The 19,305-nt window shown below is 46.2% G+C and overlaps 1 pseudogene; it reads right to left on the bottom strand.

The window, feature by feature from the left end:
• Positions 1-1,637: 1,637 nt before the first annotated feature.
• LOC126532068 (uncharacterized) lies at positions 1,638-10,190 on the bottom strand (annotated as a pseudogene).
• Between the last annotated feature and the right edge of the window lie 9,115 nt (positions 10,191-19,305).

Here is a 19,305-nt window from a genome sequence, read left to right as displayed (position 1 = left end):
CAGCCTCAGGGCAAGATGCGTAAATATCTCCACACTTAATCTTTTTCTCTGTATTTTCCAACTACTTTTACTCACTTTAGGCAAGTTTTGTAGTTTTACACTTGACAGATATTTTTCAATATGGCCTCAAATTTGGCCGAAGATCAAAAACGTCAAAAAAGTGACAACTTTGACTTCGATTTAAAAAAAAAAAACCACATCGTCGAATCTCATTAAAATTTGCCTGAATAATCCCCAATAATCGTTAATTTTAAGGTACTAAAAAGGTGTTGCATTATACTGTTTTAAAGTATAAAAATGAATACAAAACTGAGTTCATGTTTTTGTTATCTAGAGTTGTTTATTACTGCCTCTTAGAAATAGTAACTGTCAAAAATTAGTTTTAGCACTCACTGAACTTGGTCACATATTATTGACCAGAATATCCGAACCATCCTCAATGTTTGTAGAGCTTCTACTCGCTTGTTAGCGGGATTCTTGATGCGTCAAAAGGGGAATAAATTCGTGATTTTACCTGATGTCTCAAGAACTGGCTGCGGTGGTCAAACGTGTTTTGTATTGCCTAATTTATCATCCTAAGTTACATTGGTATGTAATCGATTCTTTAAAAATATTAGATCATTTATCGGTGCCCAGAAAAGTTTTTTATATATAAAATGAATATTAATGTGTTTCTGAAGCCGACGTTTCCGCACTGTTAGATACGGGACCTTTTTCTGAGCCCCCTTCGAGTTCCCCAGACCACATCGAATCGCACCACAGCTAATTGAGAAGCGCAGAAGCACGGATGCCACATTCCAGAGGCGCGCACGGGCAAACAAGTTGAGGGCCCCCACTTCGTACGCCGCCGGTTGGGCTATTCAATGCTTGACTCTTCCAGAAAGCGAAGGGATAGCCCGGCACTGTTCCAGGTAACGTGAGTCCCGAAGTAAGACAGCTGTGATGTACCGGGAAGGCCTGGCAGTGTCGCCCCGGCCGCCTTTGAAGAGGGCCCTCGGACAATTGGGGCCCAAGCGTCGTCCCCGTTCTCTCGTTGTGACGACGCATTGCAAGTCAGCAAGGTAAGACCGGGCGTGACACGCCGGGCGTGACACCATCGCACGGGCGCCTTCCAATGGCTGAAAATGGCGTCATCTGAGCGGGCTCTCCCATTGGCCGAACATGACGCGTCTTCCAGACATCGAAGGGCTTAAAAGAGAGACCGGGAGCAGCAAGAAGAGGATTCTAGAGGATCCTAGAGCATTCCCTGATTCCTCTATCTAGAACTTCTTGCGACGGGCCGCAGCGTCCGAGTTGCTGCCGGCCCGTAATGACTGTACGACTGTTAATGGACGTCTCACTGTAAATAATGTAAAATAAACCTCCCAAGTTTTTTTTCATATCGAAGTCCGTCCTCAACTCCTACAACCGGCGCCAGCGGTGGGATTTCCTCCTCAACTCCTTCAACTGGCGCCAGCGCTGGGATTTCCTCCAACTCCGACAGCACCTGCATCTGTTTACCTCTGTGTTCAATGGTTCTACAGGGCACTGTCAGGAGACAAAACGTCGTCTTCTGAGGGGGACAATTTATCTGCAAGGTTTTTAATCAGCAGGAGTTTTAATCGGGACACAATTTACAAATGGTATGCCGCTTTATGTGGAGACTGCAATTCAGAAAGTTGTAACAAGAAATAAACGGCAGCAGTTGACTTCGGTATGCGCACACTATATTGTCCAGCCCGAAGCACAAACCAGATCACAGTCTCTTCCTTTCTGAAGCAGCGGTGGAGGCCACGTAGGATGCACTGCCTTCATTTGATTGAACGTACTTCCACATGTGGAGTGTCTGAACTCCAGGCACTTTCTTTGCAGTTTTCCATTCTTCCTTCTTCATTTCGCGAAAGTCTGCAAGCTCCCTCTGTGGGAGCTCCAGAATGGTGATGTTCTTTAGCGTTCCTTGAATTGCGTCCACGAAGCCGCTGGCTGTTTGTATGACCTCACTTGCAGGCTTCCGCAAGTTGTGGTGTGATGCTCGATGTTTCACAAGCCCACCAACGCCGTCGCAAGCATTTTTGCCCTGTCCAGTGGCCGAAAACATCCATTTCGTCTCTTGACATTCACTGCGTTGTAGCTCATGAAACTGATATTTATTCTTGAAGTGAGCGGGAGCCCCGTCGCTCACATGTGTTGTTGTGGTGTAGATTGGCGCGTTGTCTTCGAGATGTGCTTTGGTTTTCGACAGAGCCAAACATGCATGAGCTGAATCGTGAGACGTTTCGTCAGAAATAACGGCGTAGTTCCGAGTCGATTTTCTTGACGTGACAACGCAGGTAAACACGGTGACCTGCTTTTTCTGCCAATGGTACGCTTGTACTGCGTCTGGAAGCACAACTGTCCAGTTTTCGGGGAAATCAAAATGCAAAACAATTGCACCTCTCTCGCAGCTCTGTTTTTCTTCATGTATTGCTTTTGCTTGCACAGATCTGATATAGTTGTGGGGAATCCATTTCATGGTCATTCTTAGAAATTATCTCATAAATGATGAAGCGGTCAGAGTTTTTTTAACTAGCTCACCGTATTCCTATGAAGCAATCAACACCTCGTCCTCGCTGCTCATATCAAAATTTTCCAAAGTGAAAATGCCATCTTGTGGACAGTGCTCACAATTCCTGAGGAAACATGACGCAGTAGGTTCCTGGCATGCGCAGAGACTCGGGAGAAAGCGACCTTCCGGAGGCGTTCTGCAGTCCCACGATGCACAACTGAAGGTTTGCACAGCACACGCAAACACTCACTTGCCACTGTGGCCAGCATTTCACCCACTTAGGACGCAAGGATATGAATTTTGTGAGGCCAACCTGGGAGGCAGGGTGAGCTTGCTTGTAGAGGCGGAATGCTTCTCGCAAAGACCGCTTCATGAACCGTTTAGGTACCCATTCCTTCTCTCCCTCCTTTTCGATTCTCACAACATCCTTTTTGTTCGGTGTCTGTATAGAGCAATCGAGTTCATCCATGGTGTAATATTCTAAAACGGTGGTAATGTCTTCGTGTTGTAGCTTACATCTTGTATATCGCTCCTGTGTTGACCATTGTTAAGAATGGCGAGCTGCAAGGCAAAATTGCCACCCAATTACGACTGGGGGACAAGACGCGCATCCCCCACTCTCCGTCGCTGCAGCTAGGCTGCGTTCGAAGAAGCGGGCTTTGTGCTGAAAACCGCCTCCACCCACCAGCCCCATCGCCGTTGTGACGAAACGGGTTCGACGGACGAACTATTGTGCCCGAGGTCCCCAGCGCGGACCTGATTTGCTACGCGTGAGCAAGCTGCCGCGGGAAAGCCGTTTTATGTCGCTTCCCATGCACCGGCCGGCACGCAGGACAACGAGCTACCCAGAATGTCTCCGAGGTACCCGGAACGACTCCCCTCTGACGTCGGCTCCGGACTTCGGAATGTGTGTGCCTTTGTGTGCGTAAACTGTTCTGCGGGGCGGCGGCGAATTTACAATGAGTAAACGAACGTTCGCGTCACCTTGTATCGCCGGCGGACCGAGTGTTTAAAAACGGCTGTTGTGCGGATGCTCGACACACTTCTCTCGTGCAGTCATGTTGGACTGACACTCTTTTTCTCAAGCAGTCATGTTAGACTGATTTAAATACTGTAAATAAACCCTTATTCCTCGTTCTCGATGAGAAGCAGTTCTTCCCTTCATCAACGTCCTCAGCGTGGATAAGTTGGACGACGGTATGGGCCAGCTACCTTCGAATTCATGCCGGACTCCAAACTTGACAACGGATCATGAGCGACGGGATTGAGCCCCCAATCCTGACAACTGGTGGCAGTGGTGGGATGGACTTTGCGACATGGTGCTGTATCTGCGGTGAGTGCTTGATTCTTGCTTTGACTCTCTAGGCTTCATTTTGTGGTTGTTCTGTTTAGAACTGTAAGGAAGCTAGATTGTTGAGTGTTAGCTAGGTTGTGTTTTCCAAGCTAGATTTAGAGAGCAGAATCAAGGCAGTAAAGCAGCAATCATGGAGTTAAGGACACTGCTGAGAGACGAGTTGTTGATTGTTGGTGAGGAACTGGGCCTAGATGTCTGCAAGGAAATGCTAAAATCGGAATTATTGCAGCTAATTTCCGGAAAGGCCAGTGAGGAAGAAATTGAAATGGGGTTTGAACTTCTGAAAAAGAGAGAAGAACGAGAGAGAAAAGAACAGGAGAGAGAGGAACGCGATAAAGATCGCGAGTTAAGAAAAATGCAACTTGAACTTGAAAGCAAACGTTTGGAGTTGTCTCAAGGAAGTGAAGGCGCTCTGGGACGATCAAGTGAGGCAGAATCGTACCGCATGGACAGGCTAATAAAGCCATTTGAGGTCGGGACCGACATAGGCTTGTTCCTAAGCAATTTTGAAAGGACTTGCGAAAAGATGAACTTCGGCCCGAGTACATGGCCACAGCGGTTGCTGTCTATGTTGCCATGTGAGGCGGCGGAAGTAATCGCCAGATTGAGTGCACAGGATGCATATGATTATTCAAAAGTTAAGGCTAGTCTCCTGAAGAAATACCGCCTTTCAGACGAAGCTTTTCGGCAAAGGTTTAGGGGCACAGGCAAGAAAGATAGCGAGGGATATCCGGAGTTTGCATATAGCTTAAAGGCCAACCTAGTCGAGTGGCTTAAAAGCGCGGAAGCGTACGACAGCAGAGACATGATCATTGAATGCATGTGTCTAGAGCAGTTTTACAAAACCATCCCCCAAGCTGTGAAACTGTGGGTGCAAGACAGAGGTAATGTAAACACTGTGGAAAGGGCGGCTGAATTAGCCGAAGAGTACGCAACCCGTAGAAAGTTGAACGCCGAGGAGGTAAACTGGGACGGTCGAAATGGACCGCGGAAACCATTTCCGTTCAAAAAGGGTGCGCAGACTAGACGATCGGAGCCTGTAGACATGGCGGAAAAGCCCACAGAAAAGAGCGAGGAGAAACTTAACGGAGAAACCGCACAAAAAGAACAGAAAAGAAAATTCGAATCTTTTAGACCAATTCGCTGTTACAAATGCCACAAACTGGGACATATAGCTGTAAACTGCGGGAAGCCTAGCGTAGTTTTCTCCTACGTGGAGGAAAAAGATGAGGATATGGAACTTCTAAGTCCATATCTTCACGACCTGCAAGTTAATGGAAAACCATGCCGAGTGCTAAGAGACAGAGCCGCCACGATGGACATTGTCCATCCGTCTTACGTGACGGTAGATGACTTCACCGGAGAAGTAGCATGGATAAAACAGGTTGTAGAAGAACACAGCGTGTGTCTGCCCATGGCCAAAGTCAAAATCAATGGACCATTCGGGGAGCTAGAGACTGAGGCTGCAGTTTCCAAATTTTTGTCTTACATCTTTTCGAATCGTTCGAATCAGTTACTGCGTGACAAAGGGCTCAAACTGGGAGAGGGCATAGTACAAGAATTGACCCGAGGCCAAGCTCGTAAGATCGCGGCGCTTTCGGCTGAAAATGCACAAGCTCCTACAGCGGAAATAGAAAAGGGGATAACTTCACTACCCTAATCCGAGCTAGGCCCGAGGGACAAAAGAACAGTTGAGGAGAGCCTGCCAGCTGACCAGCTCAATGAGAGCGTAGCACTAGAGTGTCAAAGTTCTAGCCTGCAGGAAGAGCAAGCTGACGCACTCACAAGCGAGACAGGGTCGTTATTATCACCGGCGTCAAAGAACTTTGATCAGCTCTTACGTGTGGATAAAGAGTCACTGGCAGCTGAGCAAAAGAATGATGAGAGCTTAGCTAAATTACATGACACAGCTAAAGAAGGCATTGCTAGGCGCAACGTGACGATACATGAGAGAGGAGGTTTGTTGTATCGGCACTACAGAGATCGAAAGGGTAGGATTTTAGACCAGTTAGTCGTACCTACTAAGTATAGGGAGGACCTTTTGAGTCTCTGTCATGGAAATGGGTGGTCCGGCCACCTAGGCATAAACAAATCAAAGGAAAGATTGCTTATGGAATACTACTGGCCTGGCTGTTTCAAAGACGTAGAAAACTTTGTAAGGTCATGCGACGCCTGCCAGCGTTCTGCTAAACCAGGAGAGACATGGAAAGCTCCACTGAAGGTAGTGCCCTTAATAACAGAGCCTTTCAGACGACTTGTAATAGACACGGTAGGGCCTCTTCCAAAAACAAAATTGGGCTACAGGTACTTGTTTACCATGCTGTGTCCGGCTACCAAGTTTCCAGAAGCAATCCCTTTGAAAGAGCTCAGTTCCACCGAAGTAGTAGACGCGCTTTTGACAGTGTTTGCACGAGTTGGGTTTCCAGCCGAAATTCAGGCAGATCAAGGGTCAGTATTCACGAGCGCACTGACTTCCACATTCTTGCAAAAGTGCGGGGTAAAGTTAATACACAGTTCTATCTATCACCCTCAGTAAAACAGTGTAGAGAGGTGGCATTCGGTGCTTAAGCGAGTTTTGCGTGCGCTCTGTTACGAGCATAAGGAGGACTGGGAGAACTGTCTGCCGGCAACTATGTTTGCTTTGCGAACGGTTCCACATGAAGCGACGGGGTTCTCACCAGCAGAACTAGTGTATGGAAGGACACTCCGTTCTCCACTGAGAATGTTAAGAGAGATGTGGGAGAAAAGAGGGGAGAGTCCAACAGTGGTTGAATACGTGCTAAATTTACTGGAACGGCTAAGCGCAACCCAAGAACTAGTCGGAAAGAACATGGGAGTAGCTCAAAAGAACGCCAAATTCTATTACGACAATAATGCGAGGCTTCGTACGTTTAACGCCGGAGACCAGGTAATGATCCTCAAACCTTCAAGAAAGAACAAGCTTGAAGTTCACTGGGACGGGCCCGTTAAAGTGTTGCACAAACTTTCAGATACTAACTATGCTCTGAAAATGCCCGGTCGCAGGAAGGAGGTGAGGATATATCACTGTAATTTGATGAAGCCGTATGTAGAGCGGAGAGGAGTCGTTAACTATACCATCAACGAGCCGGATGGCATTAGTACCAAGTTTAAGAAGTATAGGGCGACCTCCAACTCTGAAATCGGCCTAGAAGAAGTAGTAGAACACTAGGTAAGCTCGCACGCTCTAAGACCCGAGCAGCTAGATGAGCTAAAAGAGGTGTTAGGGGAATATCTCGACCGATTCAGCGATCGGCCGGGTAGAACCGAACTAATAACGCATGAAATAGAGCTGACATCAACCGAACCAATAAGGTCAAAGCCTTACAGGGTGTCTCCAAGACAGAGAGAGATTATGGATGCAGAGATACAGCGCATGCTAGAGTTGGGAGTTATTGAGCCCGCTGAGAGTGACTACACGTCACCGCTAATACTGGTAGAAACCCCTAACAAGGACCCTCGTCCGTGTGTTGACTACAGGAAGTTAAATGCCATCACTAGGGATCAGCTGCAACCGATACCCAGCATTGAGGAACGAATTGAAAGAGTTAGCGCTGCTAAATAAATTTCAACTATAGATCTCGTGCGGGGGTACTGGCAAGTTCCCCTTTCAGAAAGTGCCAGCCGCTATGCAGCATTCATCTCGCCTGTAGGCACTTTTCGCCCTCTCGCACTCAGCTTCGGGCTGAAGAACGCGCCGTTTAGCTTCTCTAAGTTAATGGATATTGTCCTAAAATACTTGCAGGAGTTCGCCTTGCCCTATCTTGATGATGTAGCAATTTTTTCGGACAACTGGGAACAACACGTATCGCACCTCAAACAGGTGTTCTCACGGTTGAGGGAAGCCGGCTTAACGATGAAAGCGGAAAAGTGTAGGTTTGGTTGTTCGCAGGTTACTTATCTGGGCCATGTTGTCGGTCAGGGCATGAGAGGGCCGGCTGAGCTAAAAATAGCTAGGATTGGAGGATTTTCTCAGCCGCGCACGAAAACGAACCTTCGTTCATTTTTGGGACTTGTGGGGTACTATCAACGGTACATTCCGAATTACTCGCAAATGGCAAGTCCATTAACAGACGCCCTCCGAAAGGGAGCACCGAGTAACGTACACTGGGATAAGGACAAAGAGAACGCTTTCCAAAGTTTGAAAACGCTATTGGTTTCTCGCCCTGTGCTTCGCGCGCCAGACTACACAAAGGAATTCATAGTCCAATGCGACGCAAGCGACAGAGGTATGGGCGTCGTACTTAGTCAGGTCGGCGACGATAACGAGGAGCATCCTATCCTCTATGCCAGCCGTAAACTAAATGTAAGAGAGGAAGCCTACAGCGCTTCAGAGAAAGAATGTGCTTGTTTGGTTTGGGCCGCACAGAAGTTGTCGTGTTACTTGTACGGAGCGAAGTTCATCTTCGAGACCGAACACTGTCCTCTGACGTGGCTCAATCAAATGTCACACAAAAATGGCCGCTTGCTCCGATGGAGCCTCACTCTCCAAGAGTACAACTTCTCCGTTAGATATAAGAAGGGAAAGTTGCATAGCAATGCGGATGGATTAAGCAGGCTAATTTGAATTCTGCGTTTGAGGGTCCCGCCTAAATTTTAGGGTTACTAGTGCTAATTTTATTAAGCGAAGAAGATCCCCTCTCATTTAGCAGGATTCCCTCCATGATTGCTGAATTTGTCAGCAGGAATTTGCTTCAGAAATTGGCATAGCGAAATGCAGCATTTTTGGTTTCTGCACTTATGTTGTTTTTTTTTTTTTTTGAAGCCTAGCGAGTCTAAAGTGAGAGCCAATGCACGTCATCTCGGCGCAGAGCCGTGTTGTGGGGTTCATATTGCAGTTGCCTGTCCTTGTTGGATGTTTTGGGGCGGTGACATCAATACACAAGTGGTCGCTGCGAGCAAAGACATCAATCCCCCCTTGACCACCAGCCGTTCTCTTCCTGCCTAGCGGTTGTCAGCGCTAGACAGTCGAGATTTTTCGGGCCATGGAGGCGCTGTTAAGAATGGCGAGCTGCAAGGCAAAATTGCCACCCAATTACGACTGGGGGACAAGACGCGCATCCCCCACTCTCCGTCGCTGCAGCTAGGCTGCGTTCGAAGAAGCGGGCTTTGTGCTGAAAACCGCCTCCATCCACCAGCCCCATCGCCGTTGTGACGAAACGGGTTCGACGGACGAACTATTGTGCCCGAGGTCCCCAGCGCGGACCTGATTTGCTACGCGTGAGCAAGCTGCCGCGGGAAAGCCGTTTTATGTCGCTTCCCATGCACCGGCCGGCACGCAGGACAACGAGCTACCCAGAATGTCTCCGAGGTACCCGGAACGACTCCCCTCTGACGTCGGCTCCGGACTTCGGAATGTGTGTGCCTTTGTGTGCGTAAACTGTTCTGCGGGGCGGCGACGAATTTACAATGAGTAAACGAACGTTCGCGTCACCTTGTATCGCCGGCGGACCGAGTGTTTAAAAACGGCTGTTGTGCGGATGCTCGACACACTTCTCTCGTGCAGTCATGTTGGACTGACACTCTTTTTCTCAAGCAGTCATGTTAGACTGATTTAAATACTGTAAATAAACCCTTATTCCTCGTTCTCGATGAGCAGCAGTTCTTCCCTTCATCAACGTCCTCAGCGTGGATAAGTTGGACGACGGTATGGGCCAGCTACCTTCGAATTCATGCCGGACTCCAAACTTGACAACGGATCACGAGCGACGGGATTGAGCCCCCAATCCTGACACCATACGCCTTCTTCATCCACCATCATCTTCGATTCTTGAATAACGTACCTCGTTGCCTCTGGAATAACTTCCTGTACATATTTCACGGTTAGGTTGCGTGGTAGCAGTGTCAGCAGCTGGCAACGCTCTTGAAAGGACGTACACCTATTGTAGGCAGCATGTAGGTTGTCTTCCCAGCTGCTGCATTGCGCACACTTTTCTTGTGACGCACGCGAAGTCTCTGGGATATTATATGCTGCCTGTATCCCTGATCGGATTTTCGTCACCATAGCTCTTGCCACCTCTTCCTGCTTTCGCTTTGCATAGGAGAGTCTGAGGCGTTTTTTTAGAGCGCTCGGTGGCTTTAGGGGCGAGATTTCGGAGGTAAGGCTGACAATGAAGTTTAAATTTTCTATGATTTCTTCTCCAGGGCGGAATTCTCCGAATGTTTCGGTTGACTCTGCCTGCATATTATCTATGTCTTCCTTGAACCGACGGTAACAATTCTGACAGATGAAGTCACTTTCTCGTACTCGGAGAGCTTCTTCGGGAAGTAGGACTTTTTTGAGAGCAGCGACATTGAGTGTCTTTACACTGCGAAAATTACGTCCTTTTTCAATTCTCTGTTTGTGCCTTTTTGAGTAGTCGGCACAATACGTTCGCCACGGAAATCTCTTCATGAATGCAAAAGCTCACCGCTCCCGAAGATTATCGTGGGACAGAAGAGCAGGTGACGGATGCAGGGCCTAGGGCTGCTTTTCCAAAAAAAGGAGATGGACAGATGGATGGATTTTTAACACAGGCTGCCCACCGTCGACACTGACGCTGGTTCGGTCTGGCGTACGAGCTGAGACTGAGATACCAAGTATGCTTGTCGTGGGAGCCCTCGAGCGCAGAGAAACCACGTGAGTACAGAAAACGACCCCACCGTCTACCAGGCCTGCAGAACGACACGCGAAACTCGAGATCCGAACAACATCCGCTCATCGGGCCTGTCTCGGTCGAAGGTCCAAGGCTCAGGTATAACTGCCAGGCGTTCGGTGCGTTACGATGGAAAGATGATAACGACAGATAAAGCCTCGGTGCAGTGGCGGCACACATGGTGCTATGAAATTCGGGGTCGCGCCGGGCGTTATATAGCTATAGGAGCGGCTGCCAAGCGTGGTTAATCCATGGAGTGGCGGCAGCTCGTTAAAGGCATCTTGAGAGTAGCGAGAGTAGAGAGTGCATTAAATGTTTGCATAAACGACCACTAACCACACGTCACTCCAAAATAACGTTCTCGAATATGCTTACAGTAAGTTAAGTCCCACTGTTAGAAGAGTACGAAAGCGAATAGGAGCTTTAGACATTTCATTGTAAGAGAAAAAAACACTTAAAAATTACACTTATGAACTCAGAAACTGTAGCGTTTAAAATTTACCCACAAAAAGACAATACTAAATTCAGCTTCTCACGATAGCGCATCCTAAGAGAAAATACTGAGCAATCGCAGGGATTGAAATTATGAACTCAGTTTTGTATTCATTTTCATACTTTAAAACAATATAATGCAACACTTCTTGGTACCCTAATATTATCGAGTATTGAGGATTATTCAGGCAAATTTTAATGAAATTCGATGATGATGTTTTTCTTTTAAATCCAAGTCAAAATTGTCACTTCTTTGACGTTATTGAACTTCGGCCAAATTTGAGGCCATATTGAAAAATATCTGTCAAGTATAGAACTGCAAAACTTGCCTAAAGTGAGTAAATGTAGCTGTAAAATACTGAGAAAAAGATTCAGTGTGGAGATCTTTAGGCATCTTGCCCTGAGGCTGCCCTGAAAAGTGCCTTTTTTGCACCACATAGCTCCGGAAGCGAAGTTTGCGATTTCTTATTTCGAAGATTGACACAGCAACAAAAAGTTTTTTTATTCTTTCGTATAGTACACGTTGCAAAGAGGTAACGAAAAAGTACTTATGTGCGGAAAAAAAATATTGTGCATGCAGTGAGGCTCCAAACTTGCAACCTTGCGAAGTGGCAAAAACGACGTTCTCCACCGCTTGTGACATACGATTTTTTTCCGAGAAAACTACGAAGTTTCTTGCAAAACTAGGTTCATTCCTTTGTGTGGACACATTTGCCCATCAGATATAAAAATTTCATTGAAAACAAAAAAAATGGTCAAGGGACCTCGATTACCGTTCTTATCTGAACATGCCCATATATATATATATATATATATATATATATACCAGGTGCAAATACCACCTCCGTGCAATTTCTTGTTTCATAGGGCTAGCTCGGAGGGTCTAGGTGAAAAGCTAAACAATATAGAAACACATGCTGGGGGTGTAGTAGCGGCGCATTTGTTTTTTACTTGAATATTTTCTCTGCAGCATATATCCGGTGGCACATCTCACGTACAGATGTACAGCTGGTTTTTAACAAAGTCCGGCAGGCTTCTTTCTGGGCAGTGCGCCTAGCAGTTACCATATTTACAGCCAACAAGTATCGGTATGTTTTAAATCCAATTTCTTTTTTTTTTATATTCCTTTTTTCGTAGCGGTTTGCAATCGGACGCTACGAATCGTAACCGTCGCTATCGTCCAAATCGGGTGCTCAGCGAGACGCACGATAAGGAAAGCATATAATCAGCTTTAAAAAAAAGAAACGTGCTCGAGAAATGTGGTCCCTAGACGTTCAAGGCATGCAATCGACATAAAAATATTTAGCGTTGCAATTTGCTAGTTTTCATTTATTGTACTGGACAGTTAGACTAGGTAAATTTCAGTAGCAGCTGTTAGTTTTGAAAGCACGCTAATCATAATATAGCACACTCTATCTCAGACTTAACACATCTTTCAAGGTTGAGGTCTGGACTATGCATCTATGGACAAGTGCTAGGCTGAAAAGCTCCAAATTTCCAGATTGCTCTCCCGGTAGCTATTACATATGTATGCCCTCCATGCACCAGTTACGTCGGTTGAAAATTCGAACACATTTCTGTCATCCTTAGCGCCAAGAAAACCAGCTACCGGGAGAGCAATCTGGAAACTTTGAGCTTTTCAGCCTAGCATTTGCCCATAGATGCATAGTCCAGACCTCAACCTTGAAAGATGTGTTACGCCTGAGAATAGAGTGTGCTATTTTATGATTGACGTGCTTTCAAAACTAACAGCTGCTACTGAAATTTACCTGGTATCACTATTCAGTACAATAAATGAAAACTAGTAAAATCGCAGCACTGAATATTTCTATGTCGATTGCACGCCTTAAACGTCTAGGGACCACATTTCTCGAGCACGTTTCTTTTTTTTAAGGTGATGATATTCTTTCCTTATTGTGCGTCTCGCTGAGCACCCGATTTGGACGATAGCGACGGTTACGATTCGTGCATCCGATTGCAAACAGCTACGAAAAAAGGAATATAACAAAATATATCATATCTTGACACGGAATTCTCTGACATAAGTATTCAAATGCTTCAAACTTTAAATGGGGCTATAGAAATAGTGCAGCTTCTGTATTGATCGGATCCTTCGATTCTCTAGAAGAGGTGTCTATAATGAATACTCGCAACCATTCGGCTGCTACCCACGCACTTAACCAGTGTAAGACACCTTTTTCGGTGGCAAGATGTGATAAACAAGCGTTTTATGTTGTTAAATTCTTGCTCCGCAGCATCAATTTCGGACTCTTTCATGGTGTTTCTGATAACTGCTTCAAATAGCCAAAAGCATTTTTTCTCCTCATTCGCGTCATTACCGTCATTTTTAACCGATTTTCCAGAGCAGGAAAGCCAATAGGGGTCCCGCTGGCTAACCTCCCGGCCTCTCCGTTACTGTGTTTTCTTTCCCTTGGCTGTGGAACATGTTTTGCTTGAAAACAAGCAAAACCTGAACCTTCCATCAAATGCTTCCTAACTATGATTATTGTTCTTTCAGCCTGAAAGGTCACCACTCCGCTGACTGTCTTCTCTCACTGCCTGTCAGGTTGCTCTTTCCTATGAGTACTTGATCGCCCAGGAAATGATCTGCCAAATAAGTGAGCCCCAGGGGCGCTATCGCGGGCACAGGTGAGAGGAATGCGCTTCATAAGATGTCCGATCCCCCTGCTTCTTCGAATGACCGCTCGCATTCTCTACGAGAATAGCTGTCGGCGCCGCTCCATTATGCTGCTCCACCTCAGACACTTAAAGTGCGCAGAAATGCGTAGGGCACTACGACATGACTTTTGAATCCATTATTGCCAGGTTTTCAAGGGAGGCTTTAGCTCTCCTAAATTTCCTTTTCCTACCTTGCCCAGCGTCGCCTGAGTAACCTGCAGGGAACAAAAACGCAGCTTCGCGGGAGGTTTGAACATACCAAGAACAGCCACCAAATGATCCGAAAAGTTAGTTCCGTGCAAGCCCGCATGCGCTTTTCATCCCGTTTTTTTATGTTTGCGCTAACAATTATAATGGTTTCGTGCACGTGTCGAAAATTCGGCGCAGCCTGTTCAGTGCTGCACATTATTATGGACGTAACATTTTCGAAGCTGCAAGTGATGGCCACAATGACTGGTAGAGATAGGCCCACTGGACGTCATACGTTCAGCGAAGTCGTTAGAAGTACCTGACTACTTCTGTGGGATTTATTGTGCCGTTTTTCTGCGTAGAGGAAAACCAACTTTTCTTGTTCGTTTTATTTCTGCGAAATTAGCGCAGAATATTGCGTTAACCACTCAGCTTTTTGCGGCATCTCGGTTCATCTTTTTTACTCTCCAGAATATTGCAGGTACGCGTCAAGGAACCACATTCGTGTAAACTAGAAGAGTATGCATTAGTTAGCAATGTGCATGTGTTCAGATGCTCTTGACGCGTGTGCCGCATTATATGCGGATAACTTTGTTTTCAGACCACGTAGGCGCGTGAGTTGCAGTACGCAAGCGGTAAACTGAGTTCCTAACGTGAGTTCCTAACCTAACGAAGCGTAAGTGTTGTTTTTTGGCGTGTCTGATGGAGCCGTTAGAGGGAGCCTGCACATGTTTGTCCCAGCAGAAATACAGCAACGTAGAAAATGTTTACTTTGAATGGAAGCATGCTAGTATTGTTTTTTGAGAGTTCTTGCGTGCGCGTCCTGTTGCTTCTCTCCGCAACACTTAGCAGGCCATAGAAAAAGCCGCATGAACGAACTTTCTCGCTGGAAATGAACACGATAAATGAATGTAGGTGCATAAAAAAGACACACGAAAAGCAAACATTGGGCTCGCATAATTATTAAACGTAAATCATCACAGTAATGTTCCTACGGAATGATCAACAAGTGTAATGAATAAAGTTGTAGTGGTCTTCTGCGGTTGCCACCTAATGAAGGATTTCGATCGTTAACAACCGGAAGAACTGCAGTGCACCATAAAGTGTTTTTATCATCAGATAACGATGTTATGTTTAGTCGATGATAGTCATGATTGACAGAGGGCCTTTATGGATGTTAGATGTTTGTGGATGTCGGGGGCCGTCACGTTACACGTCAGTCAGGGCATAGGCAGGAGGTTTTCATTATTCTGGGCCGGGGGGGGGGGGGGAGGCGAGGGCTGGGCTCATATATATATATATAGTTGCACTTGACGAGACTTCCTGTGACCTCGAAGAATTCTTCATTGAAATGGCAGCCTTATATGAGTATTTATAAGACCTCATAGGAGGAGACAGTTCAGCATCACAGCCTGACTCTTCTCATACCACCAAGAATCTGGCATCTCTCGGAGGTATAATCTTCCTTCGGGTAATTGTCGTATACTTCGCTGTGACTAATACTCCTTTACATTTCCGGAGAAACTGCAGGCTCTCTCCCTCTCCCCTTCATTTTTTTTTTCTGTGAGTCCGAATATAAGGGCTACTGCGCATGACTGCTGTTGATTCTGATTTCGATTGAATCCGGCTCGGCCTCGTTTCAGTTACTGAGTGAATTATAGAGGGTGTCCCAACTATCACGCAACAAGACTTTAAAGAAAGGAGCAATTGCGTTAATCAAAGAAAACCTATTGCATATTGCTTTAACTACAGTGGTGTAGCCACCAGTCATTATTTCGTTACTGAGACTTAATTAAGTCATTGCAATTAGTTATCTAACTCGAGGAGTAGTGCCCTGATTATCACAGTATCAACGAGGCATTTGTAGGCACCCCCAAACGACACCTAACTGCGGTGCTTTCAGCGACATACTGATTCCGTACAATTTTTTTTCCAGCTGGTAAAAAAAAACCACGAGTTATTAAAAATACTACGTTATTGTGCTCCCACCTTCGTCATAAAGCAATGCCCTCAAATAAGCTGATTGAAATAAGTGGTTTGCCTGTCGCAAAGCCAGAGAGACAGCGCATCACCTTGATAATGGTACGGAAGGAGCACCAACAGCAGGTTTCGCTGCCTTTGCAGCTAGTCCTTCCTCTCATTTCTATTTCACACTTCCTATCCGTCTCTGAAGGCCGACTGATCACGTTGATAACAAAAGCCGCTTGATAACGTGGCCGAAGCGCCGCTCTGACCACGCACGAAATGCGAAGAGCAATGCAATAAGATAGAATGTTTCAAAATCCCAGCTATGCTCGCACCACATCGCCTTTATGGCTATATTTCGTGCCAGAAACTTGCTTCGGACCACAGCCAAACTAAAGTGACCTTTTTTATTTTTCATGAGAGTGTATACCTGCTGCAAAAATAAGTTCGTGGCTAAAAAATAAAACCGAAATAAACAGACGGGGAAACGACCCACGTGTACAGAAGAGGCCAAACCGATCCGTTTAAGAAAGTAATGTACCACTTTTAAATTAGCCGAATTGGCTATCGAGACGACTGCAAGAAAAATAATAATCAAGAAACATCAGATTTCGGTGTTCCCTTATTATCTATGAATTCGTAAGCGCCGTTATATACCAGTTGCTGTCTAGAGGACGTGGTCGAATAGGTCGGCTTCTGCAGCGACGCAGTGCTGCGTCCGCTTTATCGCATCTTTAGTGGCTTTCTTGATGACTGACGCTCGAATTCTACGGCAGACATCCGTTATCCTTGCCTCGAGCTCATCTGATGTCATCGTCTCGATCATATAAACACGGTCATTCACATAACCCCAAAGAAAGAAATCGAGTGGAGTGAGGTCAGGTGACCTAGCCAGCCCATTTAAAGGCCCACGCATTTAAACCAACTTTGCATGAAAAGTCGCATCCAGCCAGTTTCCTGTTCGGCTGCTCCTTTGTGCTGGCGCCCCATCTTGCTGATGCCACAGAAGTAGAAGACGTGACAGCAGGACTTCGCTGAGAAGCTCATCCACCACTCCCTCAATGATTTCGTCCACCTAATACTGTCCCCTCAGTGTGATCGAATAAGATGGGACCGATTATAGCACCGGCGTAAATTCTGCTCCACACACTGAACGACCACTGGCAGTGGTGCAGATTGCGCTTTACACAGTGTGAATTGGAGTCCTTCCAATAGCGTGCATTATGCAAATTTACTTGGGTGTTTTTGCAAAAATTAGCCTTCTCTGTGCACGTGATGTTGCTCAATAAGACTGGTGACTCATCCGCTTTTGTGTGGACCCAGTTCGAGAGATCTCGACGATTCTGCAGGTCCCTATCTTCCGAGCATTGGTGTTGGTTAAGATGGTATGGGTGAAAGGCTGAGTCATTTAGAATCCTCCAAACTGATGTCCTCGAAATTGGTACCTGGGCGTCCTCGTCCCACACGCTAGCATGAGCATTTGAGGGCATAAATGCTAGGACGTTCGTGCGTAGGGTAGGACCCAACAATAGTCATCCGCCGATGTTTCTGGAAGCTGCCGCTTTGTCTCAGGTTTTCATAATTTCTGATGATAGTCGATCTGTTTGGTCTACCGCAACACTTCCATGACTGATATGTATTTACGGCGTTCCTGTTGTTGCCGTTTGCAGCTCCCAATAAGGCAAGGATCATGTTTTCCTTCGGCTCATTAGAGAAAGACATGGCGACTGGGACGAAACGAAACGCACCTTTCATCGTGCGGACTTTTTGTTCCCTCTACAGGGCAACGATTCTCGTTTCGTCTTGAGCGAGCGACATCATCTACTTCAGCAGAGCTATATGGCATTAAGGAGGCCCTTGCGTATGTACTTCGACAGCAGCCGCCAAAGACATAGAGGATTTTCACGGATTCAAAAGCAGCCCTACAAGATATGTGGAACAGGCACAAGCGTTGTAAAAATCAACCTGCAGCGTTTGACATTGCTTATCTTCACCATAGAGAAATGTGCGGAATATAACCAACTCTTATATATAGCTTTCATTGATTACGAGAAAGCGTTTGATTCAGTCGAAACCTCAGAAGTCATGGAGGCATTACGGAATCAGGGTGTAGACGAGCCATGTGTAAAAATACTGAAAGATATCTATAGCAGCTCCACAGCCACCGTAGTCCTCCATAAAGAAAGCAACAAAATCCCGATAAAGAAAGGCGTCAGGCAGGGAGGTAAGATCTCTCCAATGCTATTCACAGTGTGTTTACAGGAGATATTCAGAGACCTGGATTGGGAAGAATTGGGGATAAGAGTTAATGGAGAATACCTTAGTAACTTGCGATTAGCTGATGATATTGCCTTGCTTAGTAACTCAGGGGACCAATTGTAATGCATGCTCACTGAACTGGAGAGGCAAAGCAGAAGGGTGGGTCCAAAAATTAATCTACAGAAAACTAAAGTAATTTTTAACAGCCTCGGAAGAGAACAGCAGTTTACAATAGGTAGCGAGGCACTGGAAGTGGTAAGGGAATACATCTACTTAGGGCAGGTAGTGACCGCGGATCCGGATCATGAGGCTGAAATAATCAGAAGGATAAGAATGGGCTGGGGTGCGTTTGGCAGGCATTCTCAAATCATGAACAGTAGGCTGCCATAATCCCTCAAGAGACGAGTGTATAACAGCTGTGTGTTACCAGTACTCACGTACGGGGCAGAAACCTGGAGGCTTACGAAAAGGGTTCTACTTAAATTGAGGACGACGCAACGAGCAATGGAAAGAAGAATGATGGATGTAACGTTAAGGGATAAGAAAAGAGCAGATTTAGTGAGGGAATAAACACGAGTTAATGAGATCTTAGTTGAAATCAAGAAAAAGGAATGGGCATGGGCAGGACATGTAGTGAGGAGGGAAGATAACCGATGGTCATTAAGGGTTACGGACTAGATTCCAAGGGAAGGGAAGCGTAGCAGGGGGTGGCAGAAAGTTAGGTGGGCGGATGAGATTAAGAAGTTTGCAGCGACAACATGGCCACAATTAGTACATGACCGCAGTAGTTGGAGAAGTATGGGAGAGGCCTTTGCCCTGTAGTGGGTGTAACCAGGCTGATGATGATGTTGATCTTCACCACAAGGCTAAGATTGCTGGGCGTTGCATCAAGTTCCAGGGGATACCTGGCCATTCCGGTATTTCGGAAAATGAAAAAGCGGATGAAGCTGCCCGAAATGGACTCCAATACCGCAATTTGAAAAGAACATTTTTGACAAAAACCGACGCTTCAAATATGGCGAAAAATATGCCTATAAAGAAAAAGACCGCATCTGGAATTTGCCGCTTCACCAAGATAACTTCCTGCGGTACACTGACCCAGAAATGAGACCGGAAATTCCACGACCATTTCCTCGACACTTAGAGACATTGTACCATCGTCTTCGACTGAACGTGGCATACACGAACAA

This window comes from Dermacentor andersoni, chromosome 5, assembly GCF_023375885.2.
Source record: "Dermacentor andersoni chromosome 5, qqDerAnde1_hic_scaffold, whole genome shotgun sequence".
In the NCBI taxonomy this organism is placed as follows: Eukaryota; Metazoa; Arthropoda; class Arachnida; order Ixodida; family Ixodidae; genus Dermacentor; species Dermacentor andersoni.
This window is presented reverse-complemented; position numbering and strand designations above follow the sequence as displayed.